The sequence below is a fragment of the Arachis ipaensis genome, chromosome B5 (genome assembly GCF_059453495.1).
Source record: "Arachis ipaensis isolate K30076 ecotype BB chromosome B5, ASM5945349v1, whole genome shotgun sequence".
NCBI lineage: Eukaryota > Viridiplantae > Streptophyta > Magnoliopsida > Fabales > Fabaceae > Arachis > Arachis ipaensis.
Window position 1 is genome coordinate 68,305,869 of NC_142440.1, and position 13,929 is coordinate 68,319,797.

At 34.7% G+C, this 13,929-nt stretch overlaps 1 non-coding gene across 1 annotated transcript; it reads right to left on the reverse strand.

The window, feature by feature from the left end:
* Positions 1-6,430: 6,430 nt before the first annotated feature.
* On the reverse strand, positions 6,431-6,538 carry LOC148564527 (small nucleolar RNA R71). Its single transcript, XR_015885363.1, has one exon. It is a non-coding gene; the product is annotated as a small nucleolar RNA R71 (small nucleolar RNA).
* Between the last annotated feature and the right edge of the window lie 7,391 nt (positions 6,539-13,929).

The following is a 13,929-nucleotide window of genomic DNA, read 5'->3' on the forward strand; positions in this document are numbered from 1 at the left end:
AAAGGTTGAATAAGAAAATTAAGAATTTTAATGGAGACCTAACAAAATTTGTTCAAGGTTCACAAAATCTTGACAAATTACTTGCTTGTCAAAGATCTAATTTTAAAAAATCTGGACTTGAATTCAAAAGGAAAAGTAACTTTGTTTTCAAATAAACATTTAAAAAATCTGAAACTTTCTTTTTCAAGAATGTTAAACCCAAAATTTCCAGCAAGCCTCAAAATTCAGCAAACAAGAATCCTTGCTATAAATAAAATAGAAATAGTCATGTTCCTCAACAATACTCTATTTTTCTAAGGTCTTTTGGTGATAACAAATTGTATAAAATTGTTCATGATTATAATACTCTTGGACAACCAAGAAGATTTCACATAAGAGGATCTAAATAGATTTGGATACCTAAGGTTAGTTGAAGAACATGTAAATTTGTCTTACATCAAAGAAAAAAAAAAGACATATGGTATCTTGATAGCAGATGTTCAAAGCATATGATTAGAAAGGCTACCTCCTTCTTCATCAAACTCAACAAGTACGATGGAGGGTTTGTCACTTTGATAACAAGCTCAAGCATCACTACAAGAAAGTGAAGCACTTGTAACAAAAAATTTGTATTAAATTTAAAATTGTTATAAATTATGATTTTTTCGTAACAAAATAATTTGTTACAAAACATTTCAGTATTTTGTAACAATATAATAACTCGAATTTTTGAAAAATTAAATAATGAGTTATTTATGATTTATTATTTAATTTAAAAATATATTTCTTAAAAATAATTAAATTAAATTTTATGATATTTTAAATTTAAAATCTATTAAAATTTTTAAATAATTTTTATTATAATAAAATATTTTTAAAAAATAAAAAAATTATCATTATTATTATTATATTATTATTATTGTTATTATTACCATTACCGTTATTATTATTGTCATTATTATATTACTATTTTCTTGGCCGAAGGCCAAATATATAGATTAATACATATATGCTATTATACATGTATCCATTATACATATACATATAGTATTAAGAAAGAAAGCAACGCGCCTTCAACTCAATGCATATATATGCATATACATATATAATATGACACGTACTCTTTATATTTATTAATCATCATGATCGACATCTCATCTTTCTTCATCAACGAAGCCAAAACGAAAGAAATTAAAATAAAGAAGGAAAGATCATAGGTGAGAGAGAGAGACCGAGCTTGCATGGGGAGAACCGTAAACCCCACCAAAATTTCGGTTTTGATTTTTTGTGATATGTAACTCTAATAAAAAATCTAATCCAATAAAAGTGTTTGTATCTTCCTTCTTTATGTGTTGGTGTCATTTTTGTTCGGTAAAAATTGACAGTAACGTAGCTCTCATTCTCTTTGAGTTTGGCCAATTGAAGCTTTAAGAGAGATAGACGATTTCTGATCTTTTCTTCTTCAGCAGCCCGGTTAAAAAATTTCTTCGGAACTTCCGTTGTGTTGATTTCGTACGGAAGTAGGATTTGGTAACTTTATAATAATTAAAGGTGAATTTGATGAGTGAATGTTGATATGATTGATTATTATTTGAGTTTGAATGAGTTTATGTTGAATTATTGTTGTTGCTTGTGATTTGTTGGTTTGGCTATAATGAACAACTCAGCTGTGCTTATTTTAATGATTTTGGGACTGTTGTGATATGGTATTTAGAGGAAATTGATGAGATTTGGTAGTTAAAATATTAAATTAAAAGCAGAGAAAAATCGATAATCGAAAGGCTCGAAAACGGATTAAAATACAAATAATATTTTGAAAGGAAAGGGTTAAGAATTTCGGTTTTGATATAAAAGAAAGATTAGTAATTACATTTTATTTTTGAAGGGTAACTTTGTATTTGTATATAAAAATCGAGGTACAATTTGTAATTTTATAAATTTTTGGGTATTTTTGGTAATAAATAAAGTACGAAGTTAAAAGTGGGTATTTTATAAAAATTCAGGGTTATTTTTATAAATATAAAAATAAGTGAGGATTTCAAATATAATTTTTATAAAATATTGAGGTTAAACATAGAATATTAAAAAATTCATAATTTAGAAAGTAATTAATAAAAGCTTGAAAATAAGGTTTTATAAACTAAGTTTTAAAAGAAGATTATAAATATTATTTTAAATATTTTTTTAAAATTATTCATTTCTATTAAAATAAATCATTATTATAATTAGTATTTATCAAAGATATTATTTTGTAAGAATATTATAAAGTGTAATATTAATGAGGAGAGCAAGCAAAGTAATCTTAAAAATTTTAGAGAACGTAGACTTAATTAAAGGACTTTATAATTCTTTTCCATAAAACATTTAGGGTGAGGCGAGGGAATAATGAAGAAATAATTTATACTATAGAATGATAAGAAAGAAAAGAAAGAAAAGAAAGAACAAGACGAAAATGAGATAAGTAAAGATATGGTGGTGAGACCACTGAGATTCGCTTTCCGGAGATACATCGGCCACCCCAGGGGATGGTCGCACATATAAGACAGAGGTTTCTTAAAGAAGTTATCAATATATACATCGGCTCAAGAGAGTCACACCTGTAAGATAGATGTTACTTACAGAGGTTATGACACTGGAAGCCAAACTCAGACATAGGTTGTTGAGTGATGAGCGGATAATTTATACGGTTTTTGGCATTGTTTTTACATAGTTTTTAGTATGAATTAGTTAGTTTTTATTATATTTTTATTAGTTTTTAAATAAAAATCATATTTCTGGACTTTACTATGAGTTTGTGTGTTTTTCTGTGATTTCAGGTAATTTCTGGCTGAAATTGAGGGATTTGAGCAAAAATCAGATTCAGGCTGAAAAAGGACTGCAGATGTTGTTGGATTCTGACCTCTCTGCACTCAAAGTAGATTTTCTAGAGCTACAGAAATCTAAATGGCGCGCTCTCAATTGCGTTAGAAAGTAGACATCCAGGGCTTTCCAGAAATATATAATAGTCCATACTTTGCCCGAGTTTAGACGATGCAAACTGGCGTTCAACGCCAGTTCCATGCTGCATTTTGGAGTCAAACGCCAGAAACAGGTTGCAAAGTGGAGTTAAACGCCAGAAACAGGTTACAAATTGGCGTTCAACTCCAAGAGAAGCCTCTACATGTGTAAAGCTCAATGCTCAGCCCAAGCACACACCAAGTGGGCCCCGGAAGTGAATTTCTGCATCATTTACTTATTTCTGTAAACCCTAGTAACTAGTTTAGTATAAATATGACTTTTTACTATTGTATTTACATCTTCGGATCTTTGATTAGTTTTATGCTATCTTAGACTTTCATGGGGGCTGGCCATTCGGCCATGCCTGGACCATTATCACTTATGTATTTTCAAACGGTAGAGTTTCTACACACCATAGATTAAGGTGTGGAGCTCTGCTGTTCCTCATGAATAAATACAAAGTACTACTGTTTTTCTATTCAATTCAAACTTATTCCTATTCTAAGATATCCATTCGCACCCAAGAACATGATGAATGTGATGATTAGGTGACGCTCATCATCATTCTCACTTATAAACGCGTGCCTGACAAACACTTCCGTTCTACATGCAAACAAGCTAGAATGAATATCTCTTAGATATCTAATACAGAGGACCGAGTCCGAGATATTAGAATCTTCGTGGTATAAGTTAGAACCCATGGATGGCCATCCTTGAGATCCGGAAAGTCTAAACCTTGTCTGTGGTATTCCGAGTAGGATCTGGGAAGGGATGGCTGTGACGAGCTTCAAACTCGCGAGTGCTGGGCATAGTGACAGACGCAAAAGGAAAGTAAATCCTATTCCAGTATGATCGAGAACCGACAGATGATTAGCCATGCAGTGACAGCGCATTGGACCATTTTCACAGAGAGGATGGGATGTAGCCATTGACAACGGTGATGCCCTACATAAAGCTTGCAATGGAAAGGAGTAGGAATGGTTGGATGAAGACAGCAGGAAAGCAGAGGTTCGGAGGAACGAAAGCATCTCTATACACTTATCTGAAATTCTCACCAATGAATTACATAACTATCTCTATCTTTATTTTATATTTTATTTATCTTTTAATTATTAAAACTCTATAACCATTTGAATCTGCCTGACTGAGATTTACAAGGTGACCATAGCTTGCTTCAAGCCGACAATCTCCGTGGGATCGACCCTTACTCACGTAAGGTTTATTACTTGGACGACCCAGTGCACTTGCTGGTTAGTTGTGCGAAGTTGTGACTAAGAAACAAGATCATGAACGTGCATATTTAGTTTTTAGCGCCGTTACCAAGGAAGGAACGATCACGATTTCGTGCACCAAGTTTTTGGCGCCGTCGCCGGGGATTGTTCGAGTATGGATAACTAACGGTTCATCTTGTTGCTCAGATTAGGTAATTTTATTTTAATTTTAAGCTTTTTATTTCTTATTTTCGAAAAATACAAAAAAAATTTTTTTCTTCTTTTTCGTTTTTCCCAATTAAATTTCGAAAAAAATAAAAAAAGTTTAATAAAATAATAAAACCAAAAAAATATTTGATGTTTCTTGTTTGAGTCTAAAGTCAAGTTTTAAGTTTGGTGTCAATTGCATCTTTTTAATTTTCTAAAAATTATTTTCAAAAATTTCATGCATTGCATTCTTCATGATCTTCAAGTTGTTCTTAGCCAGTCTTCTTGTTTGATCTTCATATTTTCTTGTTTTGTGTCTTTTCTTGTTTTTCATATGCATTTTCGATTTGTTAGTGTCTAAAGTTTGATAATTTCTAAGTTTAGTGTCTTGTATGTTTTTCTTTTCTTGAAAATTATCAAAAATAAGTCTTGATGTTCATCTTGATCTTCAAAGTATTCTTGGTGTTCATCTTGACATTCAAAGTGTTCTTGCATGTATTGTGTGTTTTGATTCATAATTTTTATATTATGTGTCATTTTTGTGTTTTTTTCTCTTTCATCATTAAAATTCAAAAATCAAAAAATTATCTTTCCCTTTTTCTCTCATAAAATTTTCGAAAATTTGAGTTGACTTTTTCAAAAATTTTTAAAATCAAGTTGTTTCTTATGAGTCAAATCAAATTTTCAATTTAAAAATTCTATCTTTTTCAAATCTTTTTCAAAAATCAAATCTTTCTCATTTTTCCTTTCATAATTTTCGAAAATTCCAAAATGATTTTCAAAAATCTTTTTCTTATTTCTATTTCAAATTTTCAAAATTAATGCTAACAATTAATGTGATTGATTCAAAAATTTTAAGTTTGTTACTTGCCTAGTAAGAAAGGTTCAATCTTTAAACTCTAGAATCATATCTTTTTAGTTTCTTGTTAGTCAAGTAATCAACTTTAATTTTCAAAATCAAATATTTTTAAATTTTTTTTTAAATCTTTTTCAAAATAAATTTCAATCACATCTTTTTCAAAATCAATTTCAAAATCTTTTCTAACTTCTTTTCTAACCTCTTATCTTTTTAATTTGAGTTTCAAATCTTTTTCAATCAATCTTATCTTTTTGTTTCAATCATACCTTTTTCAAAACTACCTAACTAATTTTCTCTCTAATTTTCGAAAATCCATTCCCTCTTTTTCAAATTTTCTTTTTAATTAACTAATTGTTTTGATTTCAATTTAATTTGATTTCAATTTTAATTTTCGAATTTTAACTTTAATTTTAAATTTTTTTTATTTTATTTTATTTAAATTTTCGAATTCTTCTCTTCCTCACCTCCTTCTGATTATTTATTTATTTACTAACACTTTTCTTCATCTCAAAATTCGAACTCTCTCTTCCTCTTGCTGTTCGAATTTCTCTTCTTTTATTCTTATCTTCTTCTACTCACATAAAGGAATCTCTATACTGTGACATAGAGGATTTCATATTTTCTTTTCTGTTTTCTTCTTTTTCATATGAGCAGGAACAAGGATAAGAACATTCTTGTTGAGGCTGATCCTGAACCTGAAAGGACTCTGAAGAGGAAGCTAAGGGAAGCTAAAGCATAACTCTCTGGAGAAAATCTGACAGAAATTTTCGAAAAAGAAGGAGACATGGCCGAAAATAATAACAATGCAAGAAAGATGCTTGGTGACTTTACTGCACCAAATTCCAATTTACATAGAAGAAGCATCTCAATCCCTGCCATTGGAGCAAACAATTTTGAGCTTAAGCCTCAATTAGTTTCTCTGATGCAACAGAATTGCAAGTTTCATGGACTTCCATCAGAAGATCCTTTTCAGTTCTTAACTGAATTCTTGCAGATCTGTGATACTGTTAAGACAAATGGGGTTGATCCCGAGGTCTACAGGCTTATGCTTTTTCTGTTTGCTATAAGAGACAGAGTTAGAGTATGGTTGGACTCTCAACCTAAAGACAACCTGAACTCTTGGGATAAGCTGGTCACGACTTTCTTAGCCAAGTTCTTTCCTCCTCAAAAGCTTAGCAAGCTTAGAGTGGATGTTCAGACCTTCAAACAAAAAGAAGGTGAATCCCTCTATGAAGCTTGGGAGAGATACAAGGAACTGACCAAAAAGTGTCCTTCTGACATGCTTTTAGAATGGACCATCCTGGATATATTCTATGATGGTCTGTCTGAATTATCTAAAATGTCATTGGACCATTCTGCAGGTGGATCCATCCACCTAAAGAAAATGCCTACAGAAGCTCAAGAACTCACTGACATGGTTGCAAATAACCAGTTTATGTACATTTCTGAAAGGAATCCTGTGAGTAATGGGACGCCTATGAGGAAGGAAGTTCTTGAAATTGATACTCTGAATGCCATATTGGCTCAGAATAAAATATTGACTCAGCAAGTCAATATGATCTCTCAGAGTCTGAATGGATTGAAGGAATCACCCAACAGTACTAAAGAGGCATCTTCTGAAGAAGAAGCTTATGATCCTAAGAACCCTGCAATAGCAGAGGTGAATTACATGGGTGAACCCTATGGAAACACCTATAATCCCTCATGGAGGAATCATCCAAATTTCTCATGGAAGGATCAACAAAAGCCTCAACAAGGCTTTAACAATGGTGGAAGAAACAGGTTTAGTAATACCAAGCCTTTTCCATCATCCACTCAGCAACAGACAGAGAATTCTGAGCAGAATCCATCTAGCTTAGCAAATATAGTCTCTAATCTATCTAAGGCCACTTTGAGTTTCATGAATGAAACAAGGTCCTCCATTAGAAACCTGGAGGTACAAGTGGGCCAGCTGAGTAAAAGGGTCATTGAAACCCCTCCTAGTACTCTCCCAAGCAATACAGAAGAGAATCCAAAAAGAGAGTGCAAGGTCATTGAATTAACCATCATGGCCGAACCTACAAGGGAGGGAGAGGACGTGAATCCCAGTGAGGAAGACCTTCTGGGACATCCAGTGATCAATAAGGAGTTTCCCTCTGAGGAACCAAAGGAATCTGAGACTCATCTAGAGACCATAGAGATTCCATTGAACCTCCTTATGCCATTCATGAGCTCTGATGAGTATTCTTCTTCTGAAGAGAATGAAGATGTCACTGAAGAGCAAGTTGCCAAGTACCTTGGTGCAATCATGAAGCTGAATGCCAAATTATTTGGTAATGAGACTTGGGAAGATGAACCTCCCTTGCTCATCAATGAACTGAGTGATTTGGATCAACTGAGATTGCCTCAGAAGAAACAGGATCCTGGAAAGTTCTTAATACCTTGTACCACAGGCACCATGACCTTTGAGAAGGCTCTATGTGACCTTGGATCAGGGATAAACCTCATGCCACTCTCTGTAATGGAGAAACTGGGAATCTTTGAGGTGCAAGCTGCCAGAATCTCATTAGAGATGGCAGACAACTCCAGAAAACAGGCTTATGGACAAGTAGAGGAAGTGCTAGTAAAGGTTGAAGGCCTTTACATCCCTGCTGATTTCATAATCCTGGATACTGGGAAGGATGAGGATGAATCCATCATCCTTGGAAGACCTTTCATAGCCACAGCAAGGGCTGTGATTGATGTGGACAGAAGAGAATTGATCCTTCAAATGAATGAGGATAACATTGTGTTTAAAACTCAAAGATCTCCTTCTGTAACCATGGAGAGGAAGCATGAAGAGCTTCTCTCACTGCAGAGTCAACCAAAGCCCCCACAGTCAAACTCTAAGTTTGGTGTTGGGAGGCCACAACCAAACTCTAAATTTGGTGTTGAACCCCCACATTCAAACTCTAAGTTTGGTGTTGGGAGGTTCCAACCTTGCTCTGAACATCTGTGAGGCTCCATGAGAGCTCACTGTCAAGCTATTGACATTAAAGAAGCGCTTGTTGGGAGGCAACCCAATGTTATCTAATTATATTTATTTATTTTTCATTGTTATTCTATGTTTTCTTTAGGTTGATGATCATGTGAAGTCACAAAAACTACTGAAAAAATCAAAAATAGAGTGAAAAATAGAAAGAAAATAGCACACCATGGAGGAGAATAGTCTAGCGTTTAAACGCCAGAAACAAGCATCTGTCTGGCGTTTAACGCCAGAAACAGGCACCAAGCTGGCGTTTAACGCCAGAAACAAGCATCTACCTGGCGTTAAACGCCAGAACAGAGCATGGAAGTGGCGTTTAATGCCAGAAACAGGCAGCAGTCTAGCGTTAAACGCCAAGATTGCATGTATAGGGCGTTTTACACGTCTAAAGGGTATAGGGATAAAAAATCCTTGACACCTCAGGATCTGTGGACCCCACAGGATCACCTCAGGATCTGTGGACCCTACAGGATCCCCACCTAACCCTATTCTCTCCTTTTCACACCTTTTCATAACTCTCTTCCCCAAATGCCCTTCATCAATCACTTCAATCACTCTTTCCTATCACCCCCTCACCACTCACATCCATCTTCTCTTCCCCATAAATCCCACCTACCTTCAAATTCAAAATATTTTCCCTCCCAAACCCAACCCTAAATGGCCGAACCCTAAACCCCTCCCTAATTATATATAAATCCCTCATTCCTTCTTCTATTTCATACAACACAACCCTTTCTTCTTCCCCTTGGCCGAAACCTACTCTCTCTCCCTCTCCTCCATTTCTCTTTTCCTTCTACTTCTTTCTTTCTTCTTTTGCTCGAGGACGAGCAAACATTTTAAGTTTGGTGTGGTAAAAGCATTGCTTTTTGTTTTTTCATAACTATTTATGGCACCTAAGGCCAGAGAAACCTCTAGAAAGAGGAAAGGGAAGGCAATTGCTTCCACCTCTGAGTCATGGGAGATGGAGAGATTAATCTTAAAGGTCCATCAAGACCACTTCTATGAAGTTGTGGCCAAGAAGAAAGTGATCCCTGAGGTTCCTTTCAAGCTCAAAAGGAATGAGTATCCGGAGATCCGACTTGAGATTCAAAGAAGAGGTTGGGAAGTTCTCACCAACCCTATTCAACAAGTCGGGATCCTAATGGTTCAAGAGTTCTATGCAAATGCATGGATCACAAGGAACCATGATCAAAGTGTGAACCCAAATCCAAAGCATTGGCTTACTATGGTTCGGGGAAAATACTTAGATTTTAGTCCGGAAAATGTAAGGCTGGCATTCAACTTGCCAATGATGGAAGAGAACGCACGCCCCTACATAAGAAAGGTCAACTTTGATCAAAGGTTAGACCAAGTCCTCATAGACATATGTGAGGAAGGAGCTCAATGGAAAATTGACTCAAGAGGCAAGCCGGTTCAATTAAGAAGGCATGACCTCAAACCAGTGGCTAGGGGATGGCTAGAGTTCATTCAACGCTCAATCATTCCTACTAGTAACCGGTCTGAAGTTACTATAGACCGGGCCATCATGATCCATAGTATCATGATTGGAGAAGAGGTGGAAGTTCATGAGATTATACCTCAAGAACTCTACAAGGTGGCTGACAAGTCCTCTACTTGGGCAAGGTTAGCCTTTCCTCACCTCATTTGCCACCTCTGCAATTCGGCTGGAATTGACATAGAGGGAGACATCCTCATTGAAGAGGACAAGCCCATCACTAAGAAAAGAATGGAGCAAATAAGAGATCATGGACCTCAACATGAGCATGAGGAAATTCCTCACCATGAAATCCCTGAGATGCCTCAGGGTATGCACTTTTCTCCACAGAATTATTGGGAGCAAATCAACACTTCCCTAGGAGAATTAAGTTCCAACATGGGACAACTAAGGGTGGAGCATCAAGAGCACTCCATCATTCTCCATGAAATTAGAGAAGATCAAAGAGCTATGAGGAAGGAGCAAGAAAGACAAGGAAGAGACATAGAGGAGCTCAAGAGCACCATTGGTTCTTCAAGAAGAGGAAGATGCCACCCTCACTAAGGTGGACTCATTCCTTAATCTTCTTGTTTATTTATTTTCCTGCTTTTTGATTTTTGAGTGATGAGCGGATAATTTATACGCTTTTTGGCATTGTTTTTAGTATGTTTTTAGTAGGATCTAGTTACTTTTAGGGATGTTTTCATTAGTTTTTATGTTAAATTCACATTTCTGGACTTTACTATGAGTTTGTGTGTTTTTCTGTGATTTCAGGTATTTTCTGGCTGAAATTGAGGGACTTGAGCAAAAATCAGATTCAGAGGTTGAAGAAGGACTGCTGATGCTGTTGGATTCTGACCTCCCTGCACTCAAAGTGGATTTTCTGGAGCTACAGAACTCAAAATGGCGCGCTTCTAATTGCGTTGGAAATTAGACATCCAGCGCTTTCCAGCAATATATAATAGTCCATACTTTGGCCGAGTTTAGATGACACAAAAGGGCTTTGAACGCCAGTTCTACGCTGCAGTCTGGAGTTAAACGCCAGAAACACGTCACGAACCAGAGTTGAATGCCAGAAACACGTTACAACCTGGCGTTCAACTCCAAAAAGAGCCTCTGCACGTGTAACATTCAAGCTCAGCCCAAGCACACACCAAGTGGGCCCCGGAAGTGGATTTATGCATCAATTACTTACTTCTGTAAACCCTAGTAACTAGTTTAGTATAAATAGGACTTTTTACTATTGTATTAGACATCTTATAATCTTGGGATCATCTTTTGATCATTTTTAGATCTCTAGACCTCCATGGGAGGCTGGCCACTCGGCCATGCTTACCCTGTATTCACTTATGTATATTTCAACGGTAGAGTTTCTGCACTCCATAGATTAAGGTGTGGAGCTCTGCTGTTCCTCATGAATTAATGCAAAGTACTATTGTTTTATATTCAATTCAACTTATTTCGCTTCTAAGATATTCATTCGCAATTCAATATGAATGTGATGAACGTGACAATCATCATCATTCCCATACGAACGCGTGCCTGACAACCACTTCCGTTCCACCTTAGATTGGATGATTATCTCTTGGATCTCTTAGTCAGAATCTTCGTGGTATAAGCTAGATTGATGGCGGCATTCATGAGAGTCTGGAAAGTCTAAACCTTGTCTATGGTATTCCGAGTAGGACTCTGGGATTGAATGACTGTGACGAACTTCAAACTCGCGAGTGCTGGGCGTAGTGACAGACGCAAAAGGAGGGTGAATCCTATTCCAGTATGATCGAGAACCTCAGATGATTAGCCGTGCTGTGACAGAGCATTTGGACCATTTTCACAAGAGGATAGGATGCAGCCATTGACCACGGTGATGCCTCCAGATGATTAGCCATGCAGTGACAGCGCATCGGACCATTTTCACAGAGAGGATGAAAAGTAGCCATTGACAATGGTGATGTCCTTACATAAAGCCAGCCATGGAAAGGAGTAGGACTGATTGGATGAAGACAGCAGGAAAGCAGAAATTCAGAGGGACGAAAGCATCTCTATACGTTTATCTGAAATTCGCACCAATGATATACATAAGTATTTCTATCTTTATTCTCTGTTTATTTATTATTATTTTCGAAAACTCCATAACCATTTGATATCCGCCTGACTGAGATCTACAAGATGACCATAGCTTGCTTCATACCAACAATCTCCGTGGGAACGACCCTTACTCACGTAAGGTTTATTACTTGGACGACCCAGTGCACTTGCTGGTTAGTTGTATCGAAGTTGTGAATGAAAAATGATTTACTAAGACGTGCGTGCAGAGTTTTTGGCGCCGTTGCCTGTGATCAGAATTTCGTGCACCAAGTTTTTGGCGCCGTTGCCGGGGATTGTTCGAGTTTGGACAACTGACGGTTCATCTTGTTGCTCAGATTAGGTAATTTTCTTTTTGTTTTATTTTCAAAAAATTTTCAAAAATCTTCAAAAAAAAAAATTTCTCCTTTATTTGCGAAAAAATAAAAATTCTTTTCAAAAATTTTATTATGTTCTTCAGAATTTTTAAGAATGAATCCTAGAGTTTCATAGAGCATGTTGAAGCCTGACTGGCTGTAAAGCCATGTCTAAATTCATTTGGACTGGGGCTTCCAACCCAACATTATCAAGAGCAAGCTAGTTGCTAATCCACCTGCTGCTGTTCCAGATCCACCTGATTTACATCCTAAAGCTGACTGGCTATTAAGCCATGTCCAACCCTTTGATTGGAGCTTTAGGCTAATATTGAAAGATTCCTGGAATTTTTCTTAAAGATTTTGGATTTCTTGTTTTCTTCTTCCTACATGTTTTTCGAAAATAATATAAAAAAATCCAAAAAAATTAATAAAATCATAAAAATCAAAAATATTTTGTGTTGCTTGTTTGAGTCTTGAGTCAAATTTTTAAGTTTGGTGTTAATTGCATACTCATCTTGCATTTTTTCGAAAATTGCATTCATGCATTACATTCATCATGATCTTCAAGTTGTTCTTGATAAACCTTATTAATTGATTTTCATATTTTCTTGTTTTGTGTCTTTTCTTGTTTTTCATATGCATTCTTGCATTCATAGTGTCTATACATGAAAAATTTCTAAGTTTGGTGTCTTGCATGTTTTCTTTGCATTGAAAATTTTTCAAAAATATGTTCTTGATGTTCATCATGATCTTCAAAGTGTTCTTGGTGTTCATCTTGACATTCATAGCATTCTTGCATGCATTCATTGTTTTGATCCAAAATTTTCAGGCATTGCATCATTTTCATGTTTTTCTCTTTCATCATTAAAAATTCAAAAATAAAAAAAATATCTTTCCCTTTTTCACTCATAAGTTTCGAAAATTTGAGTTGACTTTTTTCAAAACCTTTTAAAACTTAGTTGTTTCTTATGAGTCAAATCAAATTTTCAATTTAAAAATCTTATCTTTTTCAAAATCTTTTTCAAAAATCATATCTTTTTCACTTTTCTTATTTATTTTCGAAAATTTTTAAAATATTTTTCAAAAATCTTTTTCTTATCTTTATCTCCTAATTTTTGAAAATAACGTCATCAACTAATGTTTTGATTCAAAAATTTCAAGTTTGTTACTTGCTTGCTAAGAAAGATTCAAACTTTAAGTTCTAGAATCATATCTTGTGATTTCTTGTGAATCAAGTCATTAATTGTGATTCTAAAAATCAAATCTTTTTCAAAAACTAATTTCAATCATATCTTTTCAAAAATATCTTCCTATCTTATCTTTTTCAAAAATCTGATTTTAAAATATCTTTTCTAACTTATTATCTTCTTATCTTTTCAAAAATTGATTTTCAAAATTTGTTTCAACTAACTAACTAACTTTTTGTTTGTTTCTTATCTTTTTCAAAACTACCTAACTAACTCTCTCTCTCTAATTTTCGAAAATATCTCCCTCTTTTTCAAAAATTCTTTTTAATTAACTAATTGTTTCAAATTTTAATTTTAATATTTCTTCTTTTAATTTTCAAAAATCACTAACCATTTTTCAAAAATAATTTTCGAAAATCCTTCTCTCTCATCTCCTTCTATTTATTTATTCATCTACTAACATTTCTCTCCCATCCAAAAATTCGAACACTACCTCCCTCTCTGTGTTCGAGTTTTTCTTCTTCCCTTCTTTACATTACATTCTTTTCTTCTTCTACTCACACAGGGGAA